Source organism: Halyomorpha halys, unplaced genomic scaffold (genome assembly GCF_000696795.3).
Source record: "Halyomorpha halys isolate HHAL.00 unplaced genomic scaffold, Hhal_1.1 Scaffold305.1, whole genome shotgun sequence".
NCBI lineage: Eukaryota > Metazoa > Arthropoda > Insecta > Hemiptera > Pentatomidae > Halyomorpha > Halyomorpha halys.
Genome location: NW_027105918.1, coordinates 1,173,062 through 1,198,649, shown reverse-complemented (window position 1 = coordinate 1,198,649; position 25,588 = coordinate 1,173,062). Strand labels below are relative to the sequence as shown.

The 25,588-nt window shown below is 28.7% G+C and overlaps 1 protein-coding gene across 1 annotated transcript in view; it reads right to left on the bottom strand.

Moving 5' to 3' along the window:
- Positions 1 to 25,588, bottom strand: part of Eip75B (Ecdysone-induced protein 75B) — a 180,266-nt gene that overhangs the window by 143,492 nt on the left and 11,186 nt on the right. The window lies entirely within an intron of this gene.

Sequence of the window (25,588 nt, the reverse complement as noted above, 5' to 3'; positions counted from 1 at the left end):
ATCAAATATTAATTTCATGAATATTTCCTAATCAAACAGATGTTTTAAGCTTATAAATATTTTGTACAAAAGTTGTAAAAAAAATGTTGTAAATCTAACAGAGAACACCTGAACAAATAAATTCATATGGCTATTGCGCAATATCTTCGGTGGTTAAAATCGGCAATTCAAGAAATAATAAATTATAAAATAATACTAATAACAATGCGAAAATAGTTGATTTTCTAAACGATAAAATATTTAATGGAGAATATATTAAATTATTTATAAATGTATAACATTAACTTCTTCTTTGTTACTTTATCATTTGTATTTAATTAAATTTTTTTTTGTCCTCTCATATTCTTTTTGGTAATCACTTTTTTCTTAAAAAGCTCCCTTTATTGTATATATTCATTTTAAAGAAGCCTTTTTAATATCATTTCATGATTTCTATTGATTCTGTATTTTTTTAACATACTAAATAGGTGATTATTACTTGAACAATATAATAAAATAACTTAAACTATTCGCACTGATTTTATTTATTTTCGAAGAAGATTTAATTATTACTTAAATCTTCTTCCAAAAATAAATAAAATCAGTGCGAATGAAAGCTAATAGACTAAATCATTTGATTTCAGCTTTCAACTTAACATTATGCTTAAATTTGTTAATTTATAAATTTATTTCATGTCCGGCTTTATCATATTACGTACCTTTGTTCTCTCATATTGCAAAAGTTTCAGAATGTCATATTACAAAAAATCTTAAAAGGAAGATCAATGATAATGTATACAATTGCCAGCTCCTTATAATAGCTAGAAATAAAGGATTTCATATCTATAAGACGTGCTAAATGTTTAGAATGCGTGAAAAATCTCACAAATCTCTACTTCCGTAATTATTAATCGGAACACCATTATAACAATAAGTAGTGTAGTTGTGTTCACCGGTAAGGACAAAAATTAATTATATCCATTTATTAATTTAATTTAGTTATTAATTTCGACATAACTCATATTACATTTGTAACGCTGCTTGAATTTAGTGTTAAATATTATACATTGTATATAAAAAAAAAAAAAAATCGAGGGTTGTTCTTCCTAGAATTAAACTTATGGATCCGATATCAGGAGGGATGTGCCCCAACATTTTCTCGGAACTACCCCACTCTACAATTATTTATGAGTTTTTAACTAATAGATCGTTATTTATCATGTTGTTTATTTCTTTGCTTTATTAAAAATTGAATTTATCAAAATTTAAGTGGATATTTATTTAGTAGTCATTTTTCTCATGTAAAAAGGACAATGAATGCGATAATAAACAGTAAATTTAAAAAAGTTGATATCTATAATACTAAGTTTCAGGTATTATAAGCATCTTAAGTCTCTAGTACGTAAAAATAATTTTATAATTTTGCTGTCCATGATGGGAATCGATAAATATAATTAACTAAAACTCACAGAATTTGGCAATCATGACCTCTTTTAACCAATTATGTTTAAGCTGAGAAAAAAAAAATATTTGGAAGTACTTTTGACAAAGATCGGTTTATATATATATTTATTTTTCATTTCTACATGGTCTAATTTAATCGATGAGGTGATACAGAGTAACAGACTCGAGCCAAGAGATAGAAAGAGCAAAGCCTACCTACGTGACCTGACTGCGCAGAAGACAGCGATCGGAGATAGGTACAGCCACTGAATCCTGATTTCAGGCCATATCAGATCTAGGCGATCTTCGGGCGACAAAGGATTCCTTCGAACAGTATACCACACTGTACAACTTACTTACAGCAATTTCCGTAAATTATCTCATTACTATGACCCTCAAGCTAGGATCGCACTGGTGTCCAGCGATGCTAGTCAATGAGTGCTTTACTACTTCTATCAAGTCAACAAACACACTTTAAGCATGTTTTTAAAACGTGAACTTGGAGAATGAGGAAAAGAGATAATAAGCTCTTATCTAAAGGATTTTATGAAGTTCAGATTAGACAATTTAGCGAATCATGATCGTTCTTGAGAGGGTCACGTTAAATTCCTTTTTTATACATAAAATGAAGAAAATAAACAAATTTTTTGTTTATTTTTAGTCTACCAATATTTGTCAAACGTTGTTATAAACTCCTGAAAAGCAGAAAATCCATTATTTTTTTTTATCGTCATAATTATTACTTTATTACTACAATATTATTATGTATATACTCTATGAATTAACATCTATATCACTAATACTATTCTAGGATAAGCATATTTTATTATATTTAATAAAAGTTTTATTATTAAATCAAAAATAGAGTATTTTTTTTTTTACTTTTTCATTTTCGAATAGCTAGCCGAAATATTGGTGGCCTAGATGACTATTTACGGCCCGGAGCCATTTTGGGATAGCGGAAACCAAACCCGCAAGGTCTCAGGGGTAACCTCCAGCCAAAGGCAACATTTGCATAATCAGATTTTGTAGGCAACAGATTGTAGGTGATCAATACCATGATTTTGGGTATCACATGACTTTTATCTGTTTTACTCAGGAACATAACTTGGAAGTACATAATAATAATTATAAATTCTGAAAAAAAAAACCTATAATTATTTTATAGTATTTAATTTCCGAGGTAAACATAAATATTTCCTAAAATATTGACATAATTGCTCGTCAAGTTAAATAAAACGATAATGATATTTCTGTGATTATCATTATAATTAATATTTAATTTCATACGTTGTAAAATATGAATTATACGAAGCTTATGTTTAAATTTTACAAATACATATTGGAATTCATAATTAATTTAACAAAATTTTAAACAGTTACTGAGCTACCTTCAAGATTAAACGCAAAAGGTATTGGAAATATGTGTAGATCCTGTAGTTGTATACGGATCTCAGACAGGGTGGCAACAGAAAACGATTATGAAACATTTGCGAGGCACAAGTCCAACTTTCAAGAAGCATGACAGGCATTAAAAGAAAATTCCGTTTCTGCAATCAACAATCTAGGACAAAAGGCAACCAAAAGAAGCACATCAACTGAAATGGTGGTGGGCTGGTCTTGTGGTCTAACTTGATACAAGATGGTCCAAAATTGCTACATGGTGGATAACTAGGGAACACAAGAGATAGAGAGGAAGACCAATTACAAGATGGCGTGATGAGATAGTGCAAAGAGTGGGAGGCTGTTGGGATACTGTAGCTAGTAGGGATCATGGGGTAAGCTAATAAAGAACCAATTGTAAAACATGTTCTATATTTAAGTATTCAAATATTTTTATTTAATCATATTTGGAAAATTTAATCAATGAATGAAGTTAAGTTAATTTTTATAAATTCTTCATGTTTATGAACCAGACCTACCGAGGATTTAGTTTTTACTTTTAGTTCCGTTAAAAATTAAAATTCTGTTATTACTATTTAAGTAGTTATTGCACTTCTGTACCCCTTACTTCTCCAAACGATAAATTAAAAAGAATCAAGAACGAGCAGAGCTACAAGAAATAAAGAACAGTTGAACTTAAATACATAAACCTTTAAAAAGTAACTGATGATTTCGCTAATCAAAAATCAAGTACGTCATTTCTTGTAAATGTATAATTTTTCTTTTTAATATTTGTAACTTTTCATATATATTTAATAAAATGATAATTTTAATAACACGAAGTTACTGATAAAATAATTTGAAGATTTTAATAACCCGAAGTGATTGAGAAAATAATTTGAAAATTTTATTAAGCTGAAGTAATTGAGAAAATAGTTTGAAAATTTTAATGACCCGAAGTTGTTTAGAACTTAAGTCATTAAATTATTTTCTCAGTAAATTCGGGTTATTTGTTTTATAAAACTTAACACAACAAATTGTTTTATAAAACTTAACAACTTCATAAAAAATATGAAGATTTCAATAATCCGAAGTTAAATAATTTGAAGACCAATAATTAGTCTGGTAGGCTTTCACCCAGGCTGAGCCGAATAGACTTGAACAAATATAGGATAAGATAGTTCACTTTTATATGATTCTGAGTTGTCTACTCTGAACTTTACGTTACTATATGTCACCGTGGTACTCTTGGACATGGTAACGCAATACGTTAGCCAGCGTGTGTTAGGTAGAAGCAAAAGATCCTAATCCCAGCCTCATTGTCCCCACTGGAAGGCTGGACAAACAGACAGGCTGAACCATATCCTCAGCAGGTGTAGGGCCAGGTAGCATGGGTTACGCCACCAGAATCTAGGCCATCTGGGAGGCAGGAAACGATTTTTTGTCATCGCCGTGGGAGTGTTTTTTGTTTTCTTCTTCGTCCCTCGAGGAGATCCCGACCTGGTCGCCCCAGATTCTTCAGCTCCCTCTGTCATCTGGAGGGTGTTGTGTTTCTCAAACAAGGCGCTTTGTCGCTCGTCTCATATCGGCTTTAGGGGATGCTGCTATCGTTCCAAGTCTTACTGACCTATTTCTTTTAACATTTTTCTAACCGATACATGCATAGAGAGAAAAAAAGTGTGGTACGCGTATGACACAACTTTCATTTACGAACCGCTTTAGTGTTCGAATTAACCTTTACTTATTTTAGAACGGCAAATTCTTTTTCTATTTATATAATAATAAAAATATTATTATTGCCATATTTTCGTGTTTTAATATTTGTTATGACAATAGAGACAATGTTATACATTGTCTACAACTATTTTCGTAAAAACCATGGAAACACGAAAATAGCTGTTTTCTCCTGTAGTTTATCATCAATTCGCTCCAGAGTCCTGCTTTTTCTTCGACAATTGGGGAGAAGAGTTCGTTTTGGAGTTCCTCAAGGTGAATGTAAGAATTTTAAATAGGAATGATTGTGTTTAAGATGTTATTTTACTTCGAGTTTGATTTTGTTTCAGTATTTGTTATTATTATTTTTTGTTCTTCTATTCTCATTTAAATTACATATTTATAAATGTGCTCTGTGAGCCTAATTATCGTTTTCGGTAAATACAAGACAAAATCTAATATCACACATGATATCTGTTTTCTCCTTTAGTTAATCATCGAATTCCTTCATGTCTGTATTTAGGTATTTTTATCACTCACGCCTAAAGAGTGAGATGAGCTAATTATTTCAAACAAACAACATCAGAGGTTTTTTTTAACAGCATTTAAACTCTCTTCTTTCTAGAAAATTTCAATTAGAATAAGCTGATATCAAAGATCACTTAATTTGGAGATTTAAATAAAAATCCTGAAAGCCGTTTTTGAGAAACTGCATAGGCGATCATATAAAAGTGGTTTTTTCAGTTCATTTTAACAAAAATTTTGCTGCAACATCCCAGACATTTACGGACCTTAAATACATAATAGTTTCGTATAACATTTATTTTTTAGCTTAACTACTCACAGACAATTTTGCGTGACTTGGTTATTTGGACTCAGCAAACCTTAAACTCAGATTATATATTATCCAACCAAAATAATTCCTCTTAATATTTATACAGGTAAGTGAAAGTTAAAATATTCAGATAGTCTTAAGGTATTTTTGTAGTAACAAATATATCTTTTAACAAATACCTACTACAAAATAATCTGCTAACAAGTTAATAAATATGGTTACACTAAAGTTTATTGTTATTACTATGTTTTAATTTAATGTTAAATTTATTGGTCAAGTGAATTAGTGCAACTAAAGGCTAGCGTTTATATCGTGGTAAAATCTGAGATTGGACCAAGAGGAGTTGGCCATTTTCCCTTATTTATCAAGATCGCATTAGGAGCCACTCGCTTTCCCAGTGTTTCACCTTCTTGAAGGGTCTTTTCACTGATTTTCTCTTCTGTTCTAAAATGGATACCGGTTACAACAGTTTAATGAATCTTATAATTCGTAAATACAAGTTGCATTAATATTCAAATAATACGAAAAAAGGAGATGAGTAGACTAAATCCGAAAACCCCTGTTAATTAAACAGTTAATGAGTTTGAAAAAAAATAATAATCAATCCAGTCTAGATACCCACAATTGTTTAGTTTTGAATGAAATCATTTAAGAATTATAATAGTTCATGAATTTAGTGTTTTATTTAACATGAGATAGTTTAACAATATTTTTTTTTAAATTTACGTTATTTTTAAGTTAAATAAATTTGCAATTATTTTATTTATTTTTTTAAATAATATTTCTTACTATCCCAAAAACCATTAGATTCTTAATTTGCGTTTTATCAGTTTTAATATAAATTAAGTATGTTTTGAAATTCACTTTATAAACACTGTTTATAAATTTTGTTATCTTCCTACCCTGCAATCAAATAAATTTGTTTTTAATAATAAAAAGTCATTCATTGAGCTTTGTGAATTACCCAAAATACTTAAGAGGGAAGACAAAATATGCTTGAAACGTCCATAAAAATAAATGAATAAGCACTAATATGTTTGAATGTTTTACCTGATGGTAGGATAGAAGGACAAAAAAGATTGTAAATCTAAGGAGGTAATGTAGTGAAACAAATTAGAAAACGGGTTTTATAAGAAATGCAATATTTTTCCAATACGAATTATTTAAAATTTTTAAAAACAAAATATTTACCAAACATTTCGAACTTTCAGAAAATGTTTTCTGAAAAAAAAATCAGAAAAAGTTTCTGAACTTTCTTCAACTATACTTTTCTTAATTTTAAATTTTCATTTGTTATTTTTACAGTCTTTGTTAATCATCCATAATTTAACCCTCTACTGCAATTTTGTACTGAGACAAACACTTGCTATACACACATCATTCACAATATCATTTACAGCTAGATTTTTTTTTTTATTCTTAAATTAAATATACAGTGTAATTTAAATAAGTCCAAGATATATAATAACATCATTTTTTATTTATATTTTTATCTTTAACTTCATTTTATTTTTTATTATTTTCCATTTTTTTCTTTAATCTTATAAAATGAATTCTCTATATTAACTTGATGTGTATATTTAGTAAATAGCTACAAATTTATCAAATAAATAAAATTCCAAAACATTAACAATAGTAATAATAAATAAATAAAAAATCCAGGGCAGTTTCCCACATTGGTAACAAAAATTATATATGACATTTAATCAGAATAAAAAAACAAAAATGGACAAATATTTACATTTCAATAAGTATATGATAATAAATTTAATTTAATTTTAACAATTAGAGGACTACTTTTAATTTCCAGAGAAAAAACAATTACAAATTGATAATTTAGCAATTAAAATTAATTGTAAAATAACGGGATGTTTTAAACTGAATAGCGCCCAGCCGAAATTGAATTGACCTTCAAATACCTTATCTCTTATGTAATGGCTTTTTCAGTTAAAAACTAAATCTCACTTTTGACTGCTATCATTCAAATGCCGGCTACGTTTTTATTTTGGCTTATTTTCTGCCTTTTACTAATCAGAAGATCAAACAAACGTGAAAAATATCTTTCTTTTTTTATTTAATCTAAATAGATTTAAGTAGATTTAATTTGGTTATAGAAAGGTTAAACGAAATATTAAAAAATATAATATTTAAAAAAATCTTTTAAAAGAGTTTTAGTATATTTCTTATTTTATTTATGTATTTTTATTAAATTATTTTTTGAATATAAGAATTTTGATTAGATTCAAAATAATAATCATAGGATTAATTTGTCAACAAAAATTTTTTTTTCTTGGCATGAACCAAACTATCAAAAAAATATTTTAAAAACAAACAGATTGTTTAATATTCTGAAAATTCAGTATGGTACTACTACTAAACTATCAAACAATCATATTCAAAATGTTAGTTAATATCGCCTAATGAACATTGCACTTTATTTATATATGAAATTATTATTTTTTCGTAAAACTTTATTTTTATCATAACAGTAGTGTAATTGTAATTTAAACTTAAAGAAAGTTGTTCTAAATAACATTTTTGCACCTTTCCCTGTATAACCATTAACATTTGTGCACACTGGAGGTTAAAAAATTTAAAGACAACCTCATCTTACGTCACACCAATTAAACAAATAAATACTTAAAAATCTTATTTATTTTTTTTTAATTTACAGTTATAATTTTATTAAAAAGACTAAAATATAATAAATATATATCCCCTGTGAATCTTTAATAATATAAATATATTATTTAATAGTTAATAATGCAACTATTATTTACATAAGAAATATGATAGCTTGGTCCTTTGAAACTGAGTTTTAACAAAACATTTGGAAAATGTTTTATTGGAATTATTTTTCATTTAAAATACAAAGGCATAATAGTTGTGCTTTCGTAATTCATTTTGTGCACTTCAAATTCATACAAAATAGAATACATTTTTGAATTTTAGAAATAAGACAAATTTGCTGTTTGTTGTTCGTATTTTTAAAGGAAACATAGTTACAATTAATATTATTTTATAATGTAAAATGCAAAAAATTAATTTTATTTTGTAATTAAAACTAGTCTGGTTCGAACTAATGCTAGCTGATTTTGCTACTTAATAGATATGATAGGTATAGCTTAACTTTAGCTAACTCCATACCTAACCGCTTTAGAAATTTATGGGATGATAGAACTCAAGTTTAGCTCATACTGCCCATCCTATTATATATTATATATTTATGTATTTTATTGAGTAATACATGTAATAAAGGTTACAGACAGGTAATAACATGTGCTCAGAAGACCTTGTCGTGGGCGGCCGAGTTTCGGCAAGGTCCTGACCTAGACAAGCCAAGGCCTGCGGGCACTTCCGTCTCTTTATTCCTTATCTTTCTCGCACTAAACATCCTATTTCTACACAGGAGCTTTACACGAATTTGAAAAAAATAAAGTAATTAAAAAAAATATTCGACTTGAACAGGCTATTTTGCAATAATAATGCCAGAAGATTGAAACAAATAATAACAATAAGAGTACAATTAAACTGAACAATTAAAATAGATAATGTTTTATATAATTAACTGTCGTGTAATAAATATATTATGGAGAGAGTAGAAAATACATATAAAAGACAGAATTCATTAGCATATGAATTATTGCAAGAATAAAAATAATCCTGTATACAATAAAACAAAAACTTCATTAAAACAACATCAAAAAGAGGATTTATTTTATTTTACTAATATTCAATTCATTTATCCGCCTATGTTTATTTACGATATACATATATTATTATATTATTATTACTATCCATTTTAGTTTTATTTGTTCATTTTATTGTATTTTTATTATTATTTATTTATTTTATATTTTTAATTAGCACGTGCATATGGTATGACTTACTTCGTACAGCCTTTATACTTATTGCCCTTGAGTATGGTAGTTTGTATTATTTCAATCAACGTTTAATAAAAATAAATAAAATAATATACCATGCAGAAAATGGAAATTTTGATTTTCAGGACGTCAAAATAGTGTATATGAAAATCATAGTTTAGTCTGAGGTATACCAAACTACTAAATAAATTGAACAAATAAGAAACTTTGTAACCATTTTAAAAACATAGTTAAATAGGAAAACTAATAGAGTGGAATGAAAAGGAGGAGACATCTCATTCTAAAGTAAGTTTTTATAATGTAAAATATGGTTGGAAGAGAAAAAATTTACAGTTTACGAAGAAATAATAAATTTTGCCTAAATAGGGGAAAATATCACCTACATCTGTACTGATTTATGCATAACTTTATATATCTTTAGTTAAGAAATCTTTTACTAGGCTTTGAAGAATAGAAGTTTTAAAATAAGAATCTTTCAGATAATTAATATATAAAATAAAACTTCAAATGCATTTAAGTCTATTCTTTTCTATATTTTTAATAAGATTATAATGGTTTTAAATAAATAAATAATACTAAAAAAGGAGGACAAAGCTGGTAGATTATAAGCAATAAAATACATTTAGGATGAATTGTTAAGAGTTGTAAGATAAATTTACAACATAAGTCCTAACCCTCCCATTTGAAGCTTTTGTTAAACTTTAACTATTATAAAAGTTGCAAATAGGTAATAAAAAAAAGAATTATAGGCAATAAAATAGAACATATGTAACTGATGTTACCTAAGTTTCTCTGCATCTTTCCAATTTTATTATATGTAACCTACATAATTTCTAATGTAATGTTTAAAACAATTTACAAATCTTTAAAACCATGTTTTAATAATATAATTGGTTTCATAACTTTAAATTAAAATAGATAACAAAATTATTTTATAGTCGCTATGAGTTTCTAGAGAGAGAATTTAAAATGAGCTCATACTGGATTAAATTTTAAAACAAGGATTAGAATTTTCCTAATTAAACGGGAATATATTAGTAACAAACGAATTTTTGATTACCAAAGAGAAATATATATTGTATAAACACTATTTCTTAAACACTTATTCTTTAAAATATAAAAATATTATGTAAGGAATCAAGTCAATACTGTTGTGATTAGTGAAAAAAAAAGAAACAGAAATAGAGCAAAATGCAGTAACGTCATATCTTAATATCATCTAGGTTTACAACCATATTAGTATATTTATATTAGTTAATTGTTTAAAAAATAAGTGTAGAATTCAAACATGATAAAATAATGGCTCAAATAAATAAGTTTTGTTATATTTCTGTTTATTTGCTGACCGCACTCTCAGATCATCTCTATAAGATAAAAAATGGAGATTTTAAAAAAGAATCAGTCCATCCGAGGCTTATCTTATATTCTACATGACCGGTAAATATTTAAATTATTAAAACTTTATACTTTTATTTAAACTTGTAAACAGATATGTACATTTATGACGAAATTTATAAATAATTATACAAATAATAAATCATTATGGTGTAATTTTGTAGCGATTTTTTTTAGAGCTTTTCACATCTCTGTAATGTCTGATAGAAGGATATTTTCCGTATTTTTTTTTCCTACTCATGGAGAGAAATAACTTGAAAATAACAATCCTTGTCGGAAGATTTTCACCCTCAACATCGACCGAGGTCATGCGGAAAAGCGAACTGGAGAGAAAGTGTAAGAGAAAGCTTCTTTGGCGAATGTACAAAATTGCCTTATAATATTTACAGTATCCTTTCATAGATTTCGAGGAAAAATCGTCGATTGAATTAAAGGAACGAAAGTAAAACCAAACTTTGGGAGAAAAAAAATAGATTTTAGCAATAATGAGTAAAATAATGTAACTTTATAACTGTAATGAGCAAGTTCATAAACTTGAGTGTGATTTCCTCAATAGTTCCTATATCCCTTATCTAATTAATAGCAGGATACACAGAAAAATATGGTGGTTGGATTGAGTGTCATCCCCGTTGGCTTTCATTGTAATTGGATTATTTCGCATGGGAATTAGGTGTAGAGGAATAGATACATGAGTTAGATTCACATTTTATTTCATTTCTCTTATCTTTATTTTTATTGTGAAAATAGAGTAAATCGAATGTGTTAGCCAAAAAAATTCAAAAGAACAAAAAAAAGCGTTTGTTGGATACTGGATATTGACGTCTGTTGCTTCCTTTGCTTATCAAGAATTTGTACAAGTCTTGGATTTGAGGCCAATTGCAAACGTGTAGATCTAACATTATAAGTGACTAAGTAAGAGGTATTGAGGATTTCACGAAGGATCTTGGATAGTAAGGATTTAATAAAAGTGGAATTCGAAAGCTCAATTCCTAATGGGAAAGTCCTACAGGCCTTAATATAATCATGTAAATGAGCCACATTTCGTTTTTTTTTCTTTTTGGAAAGAGTTTGAATCGATGGCAATACGATACAAGTACGATTTCTGTCATGTTTTCCTTCGTTATGTTACTTCGTTAGATTACCATGCTTAGTAATCATTTTGGGCTTTGTAACAAAGCTTATATATAACAAACAAACTTGTGGATCCCTGTGAAGAATATGGATTGGTTAGTATTAATAAAGAAGACAAAACTTTCACTGAATGAAGTGGATGCGGAAACCAGTCCATGATTTATAGACTCTTTAGAGACACTAAACACCCTCCTGAGTCCTCCACGTGCTGCAAGACGTAGCCGCAGACAGGACTTTCTCAGGACAATAAGACTGGAAGGATAAAGACTATCGGAAATCGAAAGTGGTAGTAGACAGGGCAAGGGCATTTTTTTTGTGGAAGCCCAGGTAGTGAACAGCTGAGCCTACTCAAGCATATGCTAGCCTCACGCAATCCCTGCCCTTCTGTCCTTCCCTTCATCAATAGTCCTCATTAGGGTTTGATATAATTGCACAAGATTCCTCACTTTAACAGATCTAGAGGCTGTCATTAGTCGAGAGACTGAGGATCCTAATCGGTAATTGAACCAATCAGCTCTTTCATATACGGAATAAAAGCTCTAAGCGCTTTATATCTGAATGAGAGCCGAAATTAAAAAGAAAAAATCCAACTAATAACACAACGAAAATAATAGAGATAGTAATGTCAAGGTGCAACAGACTATAAAATCATCAGTGGTCATTCCAACAATAACAAATCTATAAAAAAAGAAATTCTGGAACGTCAATTTCGTTATAATTACTATTCGTGGGCATATTGCATAGCTGATACGAGATAGTGTAGCATTAAAAGGTAATCGATGGAATATCTTGTTTTCAATAATGAAAGGGTTCTTTTCTTCTTTGTACTAGGTAGGAATAATCTTCTTGCTTTTTTATCTTCATAGGTTATATGCGGAAGAATGAGTATAAACGATAGTTGGATGCAAGCCTAAACTCCACAAATTCTCCAAATAAAAAAATAAATTAATACCAACAATAAATTAAGGACAGAAAAAAAGACAAGGAAGGATTCGAAGGAGTGTGGTATTTTTAAGCGTGGAGAAGTCCTTGCCGAAATCCTGACCCAACGGCCCTGCGTTTAGGAATCCGTTCGTCATTGCTCTATTTCTGCTGTTTTTATTTTCGAATGAATCTTTTGGAATTCAAGATGTCTTTTTATTTCCCCCTCCATTTGATAATTCTTAACGAATGGCTCTAAATAATCTGCAATGCAAGAAACACAATAATTACGATGAGGTGTAGATAGTTTACCATAGATTAATGAGTTGAGAGCATGGTTGGAGGGGTGCGTTCAGCAAAAAATATATAAATAAACAAAAATGTACCTATTTATTTGTGCCAACGTTTCGACCTGAGTTTCAGGTCTTCATCAGGGAGCTTGTGGCAGAAATACTGGCTAAACTGATACAATAATTACATTTAAAATTCGATTATTTCGGATTAGTACGCAACAAATTACTCTAAAATGTCTATTCAAGATTAACCATTTATCATGAATCATTTTTACAAAAGCCATTGAAATACGATTAGAAATTCATAAACAAGCGTTTGAAAAATACTAAACAACTTTCAAAATAAAATCGAATTTCGATTTAGAGAAAGTAACAACTGTCGATCTCTTTTATAAGTGCCACAGAACCGGTCCGTCCTGATGCGATCCCAAGATGCTGAAGAATTCAGTCGTTGGAGAAGACACTTTCGCTGAAAATAGGCCATAAGGGCATTGTATTACACAACTTCTTGTGCTTATACAATGTCACCTAACGTTTTCAACACAGCCTATGAATTCACCTTTTTATAGGTAGTAAATTTTTGATACAGTCATAAAGTATTATACCGATAGTAATAAAGTCGCCTTTTAGAAAATAAAACAAAAAATAACTATATGAATTTATAAATATTAAATTTTAGACGTCACAAAAACTAAAAATTTTTTTTTTTTTTTTTTTTTTTACTTTCACTTAGCTTTATATACAGTCGATTACCTTTATAATATTCACTTGTATCTAGTATAGATACTTGTGCTACGACGACGAAACAATTCCTCAAAGAATCGCATCAAAAATGATAAGAGGGAACTTTCTTGCTTGTCTCACCTTTAAAACATTAACATAAAGCTCTTTATAAAGTTGTATTAAACAGTAAATTAATGCAAAAATGAGTAATAGTCATGGTTAGAGTTCATAGAAATCATAACTAATTTCGAAGATGAGTTTTCAACAAAACTGTATGTTATAAGGTCATTTGAATTCGGAAAAGCAAGTATCATAAATTGGTTAGTGTGTATAAAATCCTAACTGAAAAAAGTACTAAACTGAAATTACGTATTTAAGTAAAATATACACAACAGTGATCGTACAGAAACTTCACTGAAATCGAATTATTTTAAGTTCCACTAAATATTACTTTTTTCCCCAAAAACGCCTCTTATGATCTTGATAAAACTCAATTCGTTATATCAATGTAAAATTTAATGATTTTAGGCTCATTGAAGTATTTTGTCAGGGCTTAACACCAAAATAACTAACTATAAAGTACATTTAATTTTACTTGTTTGAAATGATTAAACATTTCTCATTTTTAGTAATAATAACAAATGGGCAAACATAAACTATGAAAGAATTTGATAATTAAATAAAGCAGAAATCTTTTCCTAGATTTAATCATTTGAATGTAAATAAAAATTTAATTTGTTTACATTTATCTCTATGAATGTACATAGAGTACACATGAAACAGAAAACCTGTTTTCTGTGGTTTTGTTTCCTATGGAATCAGTTAGAATCAAAGTCAAGGGAAAATAAGTGCTCAAAAAGTAAATTTCTCGAGGGATTGGACAGTTAATTGTTGATCATAATTATCGTTAGGCGAAATTGCGAAATTTGTTAATAAAAGTGTTTGGACGATTCAGTCTGTTATTCGAAATTATAATTCAACAGGCTGCATTGCAAGTAGACCCAGAATAGAACTATACTCACAGTAGGGTTGCAAGAGAAAATTGTGTGATTTTTTTTTTTTACATATTTTTGCAAGAAGATAGGATAGAAAATATACAATTATTGTTAATACAAAACTATTGTTAAAAATACATCAGATATCAGTAATGATAATTCAGTATAATTAGCTTGATGATTACAGCTTTTAGAAAATTCATAATTAATAAAATAAAGATTGTAATATACCGATATATAATATATTATTTATGATATTTATATACAGTAGAGTATAAGGTTATAGGTATAGAAGTGACGCCAGAACTTGAAATAGGGCTGAACTAGGAGGATGAGGGTCAAGGTCAGAATGAGAGTAAAATGGCCTCCTATCGAGTACCTAAATGTTCCTGCGCCTTTCGTCCTAGTGTTCTCTCTCTCTCTCTTCATAATACTAATTTATTATTATAACCTTGTATTTAATTATAAAATAAAATAACAGGAATAATTATTAAACAGCTCAACATAAAATAGTGAATTATATAATAAATATATAATATCGAACCATGATAACTATTTAATATTATTACTGTAATAATAAATACGACTGATTATTTTTAATTTTAAACAAGATAACTAATTAATTATATGTCAATGATATCTAGAAAATGATAGATCAGAAATATCTTTTTCATAACTGAAATATGTTTATTTATTGTAGGATGATAGTCCAGGTGGTGGTAATTAAAGTATCAAAATAGTAAAATAAAACTATTTATTTTTAACCAACATTTCGCCTCACTTAGCAGGGCTGCCAGATTGAAACGGAGATGACGAGTGATTGATTTAGTTTATTTATGTAACAGTTTTTTAGACAATTGATAAAAAGAAATCTCTTTTATACATTAAAATCGAAAAACGTAATACATCAAATTTTTGTTATATAAATATAACATAACAATAACATAAAAATATAACAAAATATATATATATATATATATATATATATATTTTGTGATTCGTGAACTTTTAAGAGTGATAAATTATATTAAATATTGCGCAACGTTAGAAAAAAGTAATACTACCTACGCCCAAACAATTTTCTCATATGCGGTTAATTTATGAAATTAAGAATCAACGACTAATGATAAGAGAATCAACCAATTGGTGATTTAATTAAAATAATTTAGTTTTTTTTTTTAAATTATCAACATGACTACCTACATTTAAATAAATTTAGATTATGACGATGTTGAAAATAACAAAGAATTTAAATTTTCAGTTTTAAAATAACAGTGATAATGGTTAATAAAAATAAACATTTATATAAATTTTATTTTTAATTTTGACTAGTCCAATTATAGCTTTAATGATAATTTTTATTTTGTACCAATCTTTATTTCACAAGGATAATTTAAAAATCAACTTTTTTTTTTTTTTATAATATTCTTTTTGAATTAATTTATATTTTCATAGCTAAATAATTCATTCATAAATTTATGTAGATGTTTATTTATTTATTGTCATTTTATCTGTTATTTGCTCATTTAAAGTTATGCTTTTTAAAAAAAAAATTAAGTTGGTTAAATTTTTGTTCCATAAACAAATTTAAGTAATGCACAATGTCCTGTGTTTCATTTATTCTTATTAAATAAGAATATTTTTTTAGAATCAACATCCGGCATACGGATTTTCATTTCCGTAGTATTTTTTGGATACTTATTTTTCTATTTATAAACAAAAATAATTATTATTATTATAGATTTAATATTTTTGAAGATTTGACCGTAATCCTACCGTAACCACAGCGGATTTGGATCAACTGAACTTTCTAAAGCAAATAGTTAAAACTATCACAAAGAACAGCACGGTCACTTTCTGCAAATTCTATAATTTGTGTCCTATGAAAGTTGCCGTCTCCAGGAAAAGTAATTTTCTTTCACGAGGAATTTCTCCAAATTCAACTCTTATTTCCACAAATTACTGAAAAGATGTTGAGATCACTGTCACCAATGCTGCTGGAAGTGAGAGTGGTGAAAATGGTATCAGTCAGGCACACCCAATTGCCATGTCGGGAATAGACACAACATTCTAATCGTCTTAATAAGGAACAACTTATCAACAGCAAGGTTAGCTTAGTATTATTACGTTACTTTTATAACATTAATTTTAATCATGTTTTTATTAGATTCATATTTAGTAGATTGATAAAGAACACTGATTTCCCAATAGTTACTATATCTAGTAATACTCAGTGCGAAAATACTTAGTAGCTGCTGGTCTTCCAAGTTGGCAGTTTTTAGCTCAAATACATTATTATAGTAGGAAGATGCCGGACTATCTTCCTACAGTTAATTACGTTAATCTTCCATTTTGAAAGACCTATAATGGTAAAAAATAATAGAAAAAATCTTTATTGGTAACCACAGTTTCGCCAAGCTTTGCAGGGGATTAACAGAGCTAAATAAGAACAAGATATAAACGTTGTAAAATATGATAAAGCAATTAGAATATAAATGGAAAGAGTGTTTAAAGTTTTATATATACGAGTATATTGAAGTAACGACTAAGTTGAGAAAATATATATAGATGAATATATTAACATAGTTGAATAGAAACAAAATTTATCTAGCATTACTGTACTTATAATTAATTAGTTTCCTAATAATCTAAATTATATTACTATTACTTTTTTTTTTTAATTGTTTGATACAAACTATTTTACACTCTTTCTGAATGGAGCCCTGCAACTTGCGGCGAAACCTTGGCTCACAATAAATAGTTTATTTACTATCTGAACTAATAAATAATAAAAAGAGAATCTATATTTATATTATTTTAGTTTGTTTTGTTATTTTTTTTTTTAAATTATATTGTATTATATTATAATAAACAATACTTGGTTTTGAGGTATGACACTATACAAAAAGAGCCTATCTACAAATATAATAATTTCAATCATAAATTTTGAATAATTTTTTACTTCTTTCAGTTAAATGAAAAAAATTTTCAAAAACATTATAACATAAATTAACTATGAATCGGCAATAACAATCTAAGATACTACGAAATAAAAGTAATTATCAAAATTCTAAAAGTACTATTATTAATGTTTAATTACTAAAATGACATGAAATTAACCAATTATAAAGTCAAATTCATGTTTAAAAAACGATAAAGTTACATTATAATAGGAATATTTATTAATCAAGACCTATCTACTTAATACTAAACCAAATCTATCTGTATTCTTATCATACTTTACAATGTTTCAATCATGTTCTCATTTAGTCCAGATGAATCCTTGCAAAGTGGGACGAAACGCTTATTATAATAAATTTGGGTATCTTTTTTGAACGCCACCCCCGAAAATTTTCATAGTACTAGTCTCTCATGATAATAAACTAGGAAAAGTATATTTCCGCATGGAATGTCTGGGTGGACATTTATTGGCCCATAGTTTCGTCAATTCATTTAAGTCGTTTTATTCCATTTGCAATAAATTAAATAAACTAAGAAAATAAATAAATACGTAATTGCGTTCAGAAAAAAATTGAAATTATAGCTGTTCTTGTAAAAGAGTGAACAAAAAAAAATTAAAAGAGTGTATGTGTTGCGTTCGACCGGGATTCGCATGTTATACACGTACTATAACAGGAAGTTTCGATGAAGGTTCATTAAGCAATAAATATATTCATCCAACTGGGGGAACTCGATGGGATATTAATCCTGGATATAATTTACGATAACCCATCAGCGCGGTTGTTGTGTTAACAAGCATTGAACGAACTCAATATATTTCAGTACATTAAGCGAAACCTCCGACAAGGGACTGAAACAGAATGTGATCCATGTTGATTGAACACAATGTCCATGAAGTCCCGATGAAAACAGTAATTTGCTCAGTTTTCACTTTGTCTTCAAACGAATCGTTTTATCCACAAAGGATAAAGGGGTTGCAATTTTAATTACGTATTCAACATTATTATTGAACTTTTTCAATGATAACATTTTTTAGGAGTTTAATTATTTTTTAGGATTATTAAATAACCATATTATTAATTATTTAAGTTAATACTTTGTTAATTAATTTAAAATAAATATTACTCTAGTTACTCCAATTCTATTATTCATTTTATTAATATTCTATTAATTTACTTCGTTTACTATAAAATATTTTTTCAACGTCTTTCTTATAAGGTTTATTTACTCTTTTATACAAAGTTTTATATAATAGTATATTCCTATTATCCTAGCATACTTAACAATTTTTGAATTTTATTTTACCTAGCCCTGATGTAGGGCGAAACTTACATTTTTAATAAAAAGTTTTAGTACTATTTCGAGCCATCTGGAGCCTGTTTCAGAATTAAGTAAAAACTAATACTTTTGTAGTTTTTTCTCGATATGACTTCACAGGCTCATTAAATGTTTGCTTGTACTTATGTAATTTTTAATAACAAAAAGTATTAATGTTAGTACTTCATAGTTTCTCAACTAATAATCTTCAAAACTGTTATAAATAATTATAGGACTTGTTTACTTTGCAAGCTAGGATCTTCGATCCGTTTTACATGCTTCTCCTTTGCATATATATATATATATATATATATATATATTATCATGTTTCTGATATATAAACGAGGTACAAATGAAGATTGCTGAAGTTTAGATAAACCTCAAGGCAAGTGAACAAACGTGAGAACGTGAGTACCATGAAACTCAAAACCAACACAGTAAATATTGTAGGATCGAATCAGTCATATTTAAAGACGCACACAATTCTCTGGGCCAATACTATGTATAATGCATGGCCCCCACGGAACCGGATCCAGCAATAGTTTCCAGTGTGCAAACATGAATTCCATTTGGTCCAGTAACGACAGATGCTGGAGGCAGACTATCAATATTAGATTGGTACAGTTCCCTTCGGCCCGACCTCCTTGATAAGGGCAATCTCTTATGTACTAGCAGCAGATAGCCTATCGATGAATCAATACTCCATCAGATGTCTGGTAAGTATGTCATTCTTATAATAAAATATAAGAAGATGATCAGGGTTGCGGTCAAAAAAATAACAAATAGTTGATAACTTCTTATATTTAAATTTTACGGTCAACTATATATATTTATAATGAAATAATTCCTACATGGTAAAAAAAAAAAAAGTTATAATAATAATAAAATATAAAATAAAAATATATAGGTGTGGCTTAACAGTGTGATTTATTAATAAGATATTTATATATTATTTTATTATAATGACCCATTTTAGTTTGTACTTTATATTTTATTTTATTGTTATTTACCAATTTCTAAATTATTAATTAATATGTAAAAGTGATATGATTTAGTTCCCACAGTCTTAATACTGAATGTCGCGTATTGTATTATTTTAAAAATAAGATATGGTTATTTAATTTTTTGTTAACGCATACATCCACCTATATTTATTTAGGATGTATTTGTCTTATTTTTATATATTATTTTATTATAATGACCCATTTTAGTTTGTACTTTATATTTTATTTTATTGTTATTTACCAATTTCTAAATTATTAATTAATATGTAAAAGTGATATGATTTAGTTCCCACAGTCTTAATACTGAATGTCGCGTATTGTATTATTTTAAAAATAAGATATGGTTATTTAATTTTTTGTTAACGCATACATCCACCTATATTTATTTAGGATGTATTTGTCTTATTTTTATATATTATTTTATTAATATAATCCATTTTAGTTTTTACTTATTTATTTTATTTTTATGATTATTTATTTTTCTATTTGTATTTAATGTATGTATAAATGATATGATGAGAATGTATTAAAAAAAAAAAATATGAATCAACAATCTAAAGCTACGGTTGTAATTATTTTTTTAAACGGGGCGCACATGAGACAACCTTCACTTATCACTCTATATTGAGTGAAAATTAATTTCGTGAATAATTTTACCCAAATCTAATGATTTTACTTATCTACAAGTAAACCGTCAGATAATCTTCCAGAACTATTTTTGGATGACCTAGAATATTATTGTTACATAAGCCCTTAGGAAGAGGTAAAGAAGGGCCAAGGGCCACGGCAGGTAGCGAGAGTGACTATAGAAAGCGAAGGGGTCCTCAGGCCCAGCGTCATATGGTCTAGGTGACGTAACGTCCACATCAGCTGAGGATAGAAGTGGCCGAGTAGTAGATGAGATGATGACATGCTATTAGGACGGCTATGGTAATCGTCGATAAATGAACGTAGACAATGGCGTCCCTATTGACAATAACCTTTTGTTTGGGTCTCACGCAAGCGTATTTATTTAGAGTAGTGTCGTTTTCAGTGGCATATTAAATTTTTAAAAAAATAGTAAGAAAAAATTATTATTAGTATCATCATTTTCTCTTATGATGGATTTAATATCTTAAGAAGGCCTGTTCTTGTGTCCACTTTTTTAAGAAATTTAATTACATGATAATATCTCCCATTCAAAATATTTTATATCATATAATATTTTAAAAAGACAGAGAAATACTGAACTGTACTAAATTTTAATTTTACCGTCTTCATGGCCTCTGAATAACAACAACAAAAATCTAACGATATAATATATAAGCTGTTCTGTAGGACGCGAAACGTGACCTCTTTAATTAAGATTTAGATTTAAGGAAGAACAACGCCTTAAGGTTTTTGAAAATGAAGTATTGCGTGAAATAATTGGGTCCAAGAGTTTAGAAGGTAATCGAATTACGGAAACTGCTACTCTGAATATATAATTTAGGTGATTACAACACGGCAAATAATATAGACTTGTAAGGTTTTAGCGTTTAATTAACAATTCGATCCTTGAAAATTTAATAAATTCTTATCCAAAATCCTGAATAAGCGTCCGAGGGTTAGACCAAAGCGTTGGTGAGATTATGACGTCAAAACTGATCTTGCGGATTTGGATATGGACGGCAATCACTGAAACGTAGACAGTGATTGGTGGTATCGGCATTGATATACTTAGGGTTAGCTAAGTATTCATTATTATTATTCTTAATATATAAAGCTGTTTGTACGAACCAGGAACTACTAATTCGATTTGAAAAGTTCTTTTTTGCGTTGAATAGACAGTTATTGAGGAAGGATTTAGGCCCTGTGACATCACATATGCCATATATGAACGAAGTAGAATCCATGAACGTCAATAAATCTAGAAAATAATATTTCATACAAGTAAATACTCGTGATACATAGGTTAATTGATCAACGAAATTCGCCAGATTTTATTGGGCTGCCAGAAGTCTTATCGAGGAAGAACTATAACTTTGGAGGAAAAAATGAAATTCCTAATCATTTTGTAATTATCCTTTTGAAATTCCTATATCATTTTGATAATTGGCTCTGTTTAATAATTAATATGTATAATTGATTAATAATTACAATGTATTGTATATTAAAAGCTGAAACGATTTCAAAGGAGTATCAGTTATTATTATATAGTTATTTATTCAAAATATTATAACGAATAATCATATTATTAGGTTAATTTTAACAAAAATATTTCCATCCATTTTGGATATTTGTTGGCCCAGGCCTGGCATTGCCTTTGGTAGCAGGAAGAGCGTTCATGGCTACCGACCCGACCTCGGGAATCCGAAATAACAGAGTTTAGTCCAAGAGGAAGCTGTGATGGGCAAAGGGCCTTGTATTCTAGGAGACTAACTATCGATCCTTATCGATAAGTGCTCGGTCGAATTATATAATTCGATATTTATTCAATTTAGAGATAACTTTTTGATCTATGTACAGCGGCACAAACATTAGCTAAAGCATTTTTTTTTACTAGTGTTTGTGCAATAGATATTTTTATTTTATCGATAATTATTATACTCTATGATAATCAGACCAATTTGGAAAATGGAATTGAGCTCTGGGGCCCTACCAAACCATAAAATTCTTCCCGCATCGAATCCTTACAATCCAAAATCCTTTATGCTTCTTATTACGTTACAAATAAACTCATCCCAAAGACTTTAACATTCGTTGAAGACTAGGCCCAAAACAGATATTTCGTTTTTTCAACGTCTTTTCATTCCAAACTCCTTACCCATCCTAACCCATTAGTTCTTAATCTTTCATCTTTAACAATCCCTGATAATCCTCTGAGGTGTCTGAAAAGAAGCTGGCCACGGGTCCTTCCAATTTAAATTAAAGCTTGAAGTACCATCGATGGGTGATTTCTTCCCAAGATTTACAAATGTAAATAAAACATTCCACATATTTACTTATTGTGTTTATTATTTTGTACAGATGTAAATTACATTAAATAAATAAATAAAAAAATATCGATAACTGTTGTCCTTCCTGGCTATGTTCTTACTCTTAAATAAAAAATTTAGAGAATCCGAACTAATATTTTTCGGTGAATAGTCTTTGGAATTTCTGAAATTTATAAAAAGATAAAAATATTTCATTTATTGGACTTCTGAATTAGTTTTATTTCCAAGGGTCTATTTAATAATTAACGGTAATAGTATTAATCCATAAATTTAAGTATGCAATCTACTATGTACAAGCACTAATACTTATATATCAAGATGTCTCATAAAATGGAGTTTTTTAAAACTCTTTAATAATTAGTTATGACTTCTGGAACGTTTGATTTGCCTTTAAAAAAGTTCATTAAGTCAGGAAAAATGGAGAAAAATGACACTTTTCTTGATGAAAAATCAAGAAAATGTTTAATTTATGTAGAAATATATTTTGATTGTCAATCAAACAGCTTAAAACAAGAGCAACCTTGCTTTAAGGATTGATTGAAATATAAATGTTTTCATTAGAATCTTAGTAAATATAGTAAATAAATTTATATACAGTATGATTGAATACTTACAGCCTTATTAACTATAGAGTGTAATCTTCCACACTCAGTATTATTTCAATAATGGTTAAAATAAATATTTTAGCAAGATGTTTAAAATTTATTGTCTAATTTGATATATATATAGCTCAATGACATATTTGTTTATCTCTGTCCATCTGGTTTAAGGTCTCCCAAGTGGTGTAACATAAGAGTTTACAGAGGGTCAGTTAAGATTTTTAAATAAGCGTTGTTGTATTAAGAATTCATAATGATGTCAATACATTCCGCATCATGATAATGAATTTTTGGTTTAAAAAAAAATGTTTTATGAGCCTTCATTCTTTTTGAGCAATGGTTCCAGTTGTTCTCAACCAACTGCATTAACCCTAAAGGTTTAATAAAACCCAAAGGCTATTCGTCCGAATCAATCTCTTTCAGTGAAATGAACACCTCCACGAATTGTATATAGTATATAGTGCATTGTTCTAAAGGTAAACTTGGTTAAGGCCCCCCAACGTTGAGATATCCCCTCCGCCATATTGGAGGGTGGAGTAATTTCGTTAATAAAGCCAGGTTGTTGGCAGTCGCGAGGACCAGCGGACCGTATCCAACAGTCCGTCACGCTCTGGTTCTTCCTGTTCTTCCTCGGTAGGGGACCAAGTTCAAGAGTACTGTTGATGGTGGATGGTGGTTGGTAAGTGCAACACCTAGGATATGGTTTGGGAGAAAGTGTATAACCGGACCCACATGTGCCTAAAATACTTACACATGCTTGATGAACAAAGAAAGTATCCAAATGCTTGTATTTTCCAGATGAGCAAACATGGCGGACATCGGATTTGTGTCGGCTAATACCTTTGATTTACAATACTAAAAAAACAAAATAAAGATGGTGAAATGAAAGAAAAAGTTATATTTCGGGGCAAATGGTAAAAATTTATAGCAATGGTAGATAACCAATAAACTCAACTCTTGTTTCAGAATTTTTATTAGATACTCATTAATTTAATTTACCTAGTTATATAATGTTTTTATAGAATTTGTGCTTTATTCAATTAGAAATAATCCGATAGAATTTTAAAATTTACAATTTTAAACTTGAACTAATAACTGATTCTGAAGGTTAGGAAAATTGTTTAATCAATTGAATCACGGAAAGCGCAACTATTTATCTGTTGGCAGTTCTAAAACAATGGGTGAGTGCAGCACAAGCGCTTGATTTGTGCACAAAAACCGACACTTGGCAGTTGTTCCACAATTTCAGGCCAACTTATACCAGCCAATCCAAATAACCTATTCATACGCTTGGGAATGCTCGAATTTGGCACAGTTTGGCAAATTAATAGCAGAACCTTAATAAAAGAATACATTTTTATATCAAGTTCCTAAATATTTCTTCCAATAGATGGAAAGAACTTTACAAATCACTTCTTGTATCATTTTAAAAATTAATTATCTTTCTCCTTAATGGCATGTATAGTTCCGAAACAATATGGCTTCAACCACTGAGTAAGGTGAAATAGTTTTTACAGCAATGGTTACCATAGGAAGTATCTACAAGGCGGTGGCCACTAGACCATGATCGGATGTTTGTCCCCGGTGAGTTGGCAACCCTGTGCTTTCCATCGATTACGTCAAGCGTCTAATTCGACAAGGAAATGCTGGAAAAGTGATACTTAAAATAGTATAAAATAAATACCATTACGCAACAGAACCGAGTATTGACAATGGCAAGGTAGTAAAAATAAATCTCTATTTATAGAACACCAGTGTTTCAGCAATTTTTTTTTTTTTTATAAGCACAAGTTGTAATCACACAAACCAAAAATAAATAGGAAAAACGAAAATATATTCATAAACATAGGTAACTTAAAGTAAAAAATTTGGAAATTTAACAGACTACCTAAATGTACCAAATCATTAGTATCAAATCTTATACAGAGTGATAAGATCTCAGTGAACTATATTTTGAAAAACAGGAACCAACTCAAATTGCTTACGAGAGGACATTACAATATTTCTCTATAGTCCAAAGAATTTTTAAAAAATTTCTCTTAGTTAATTAATTAT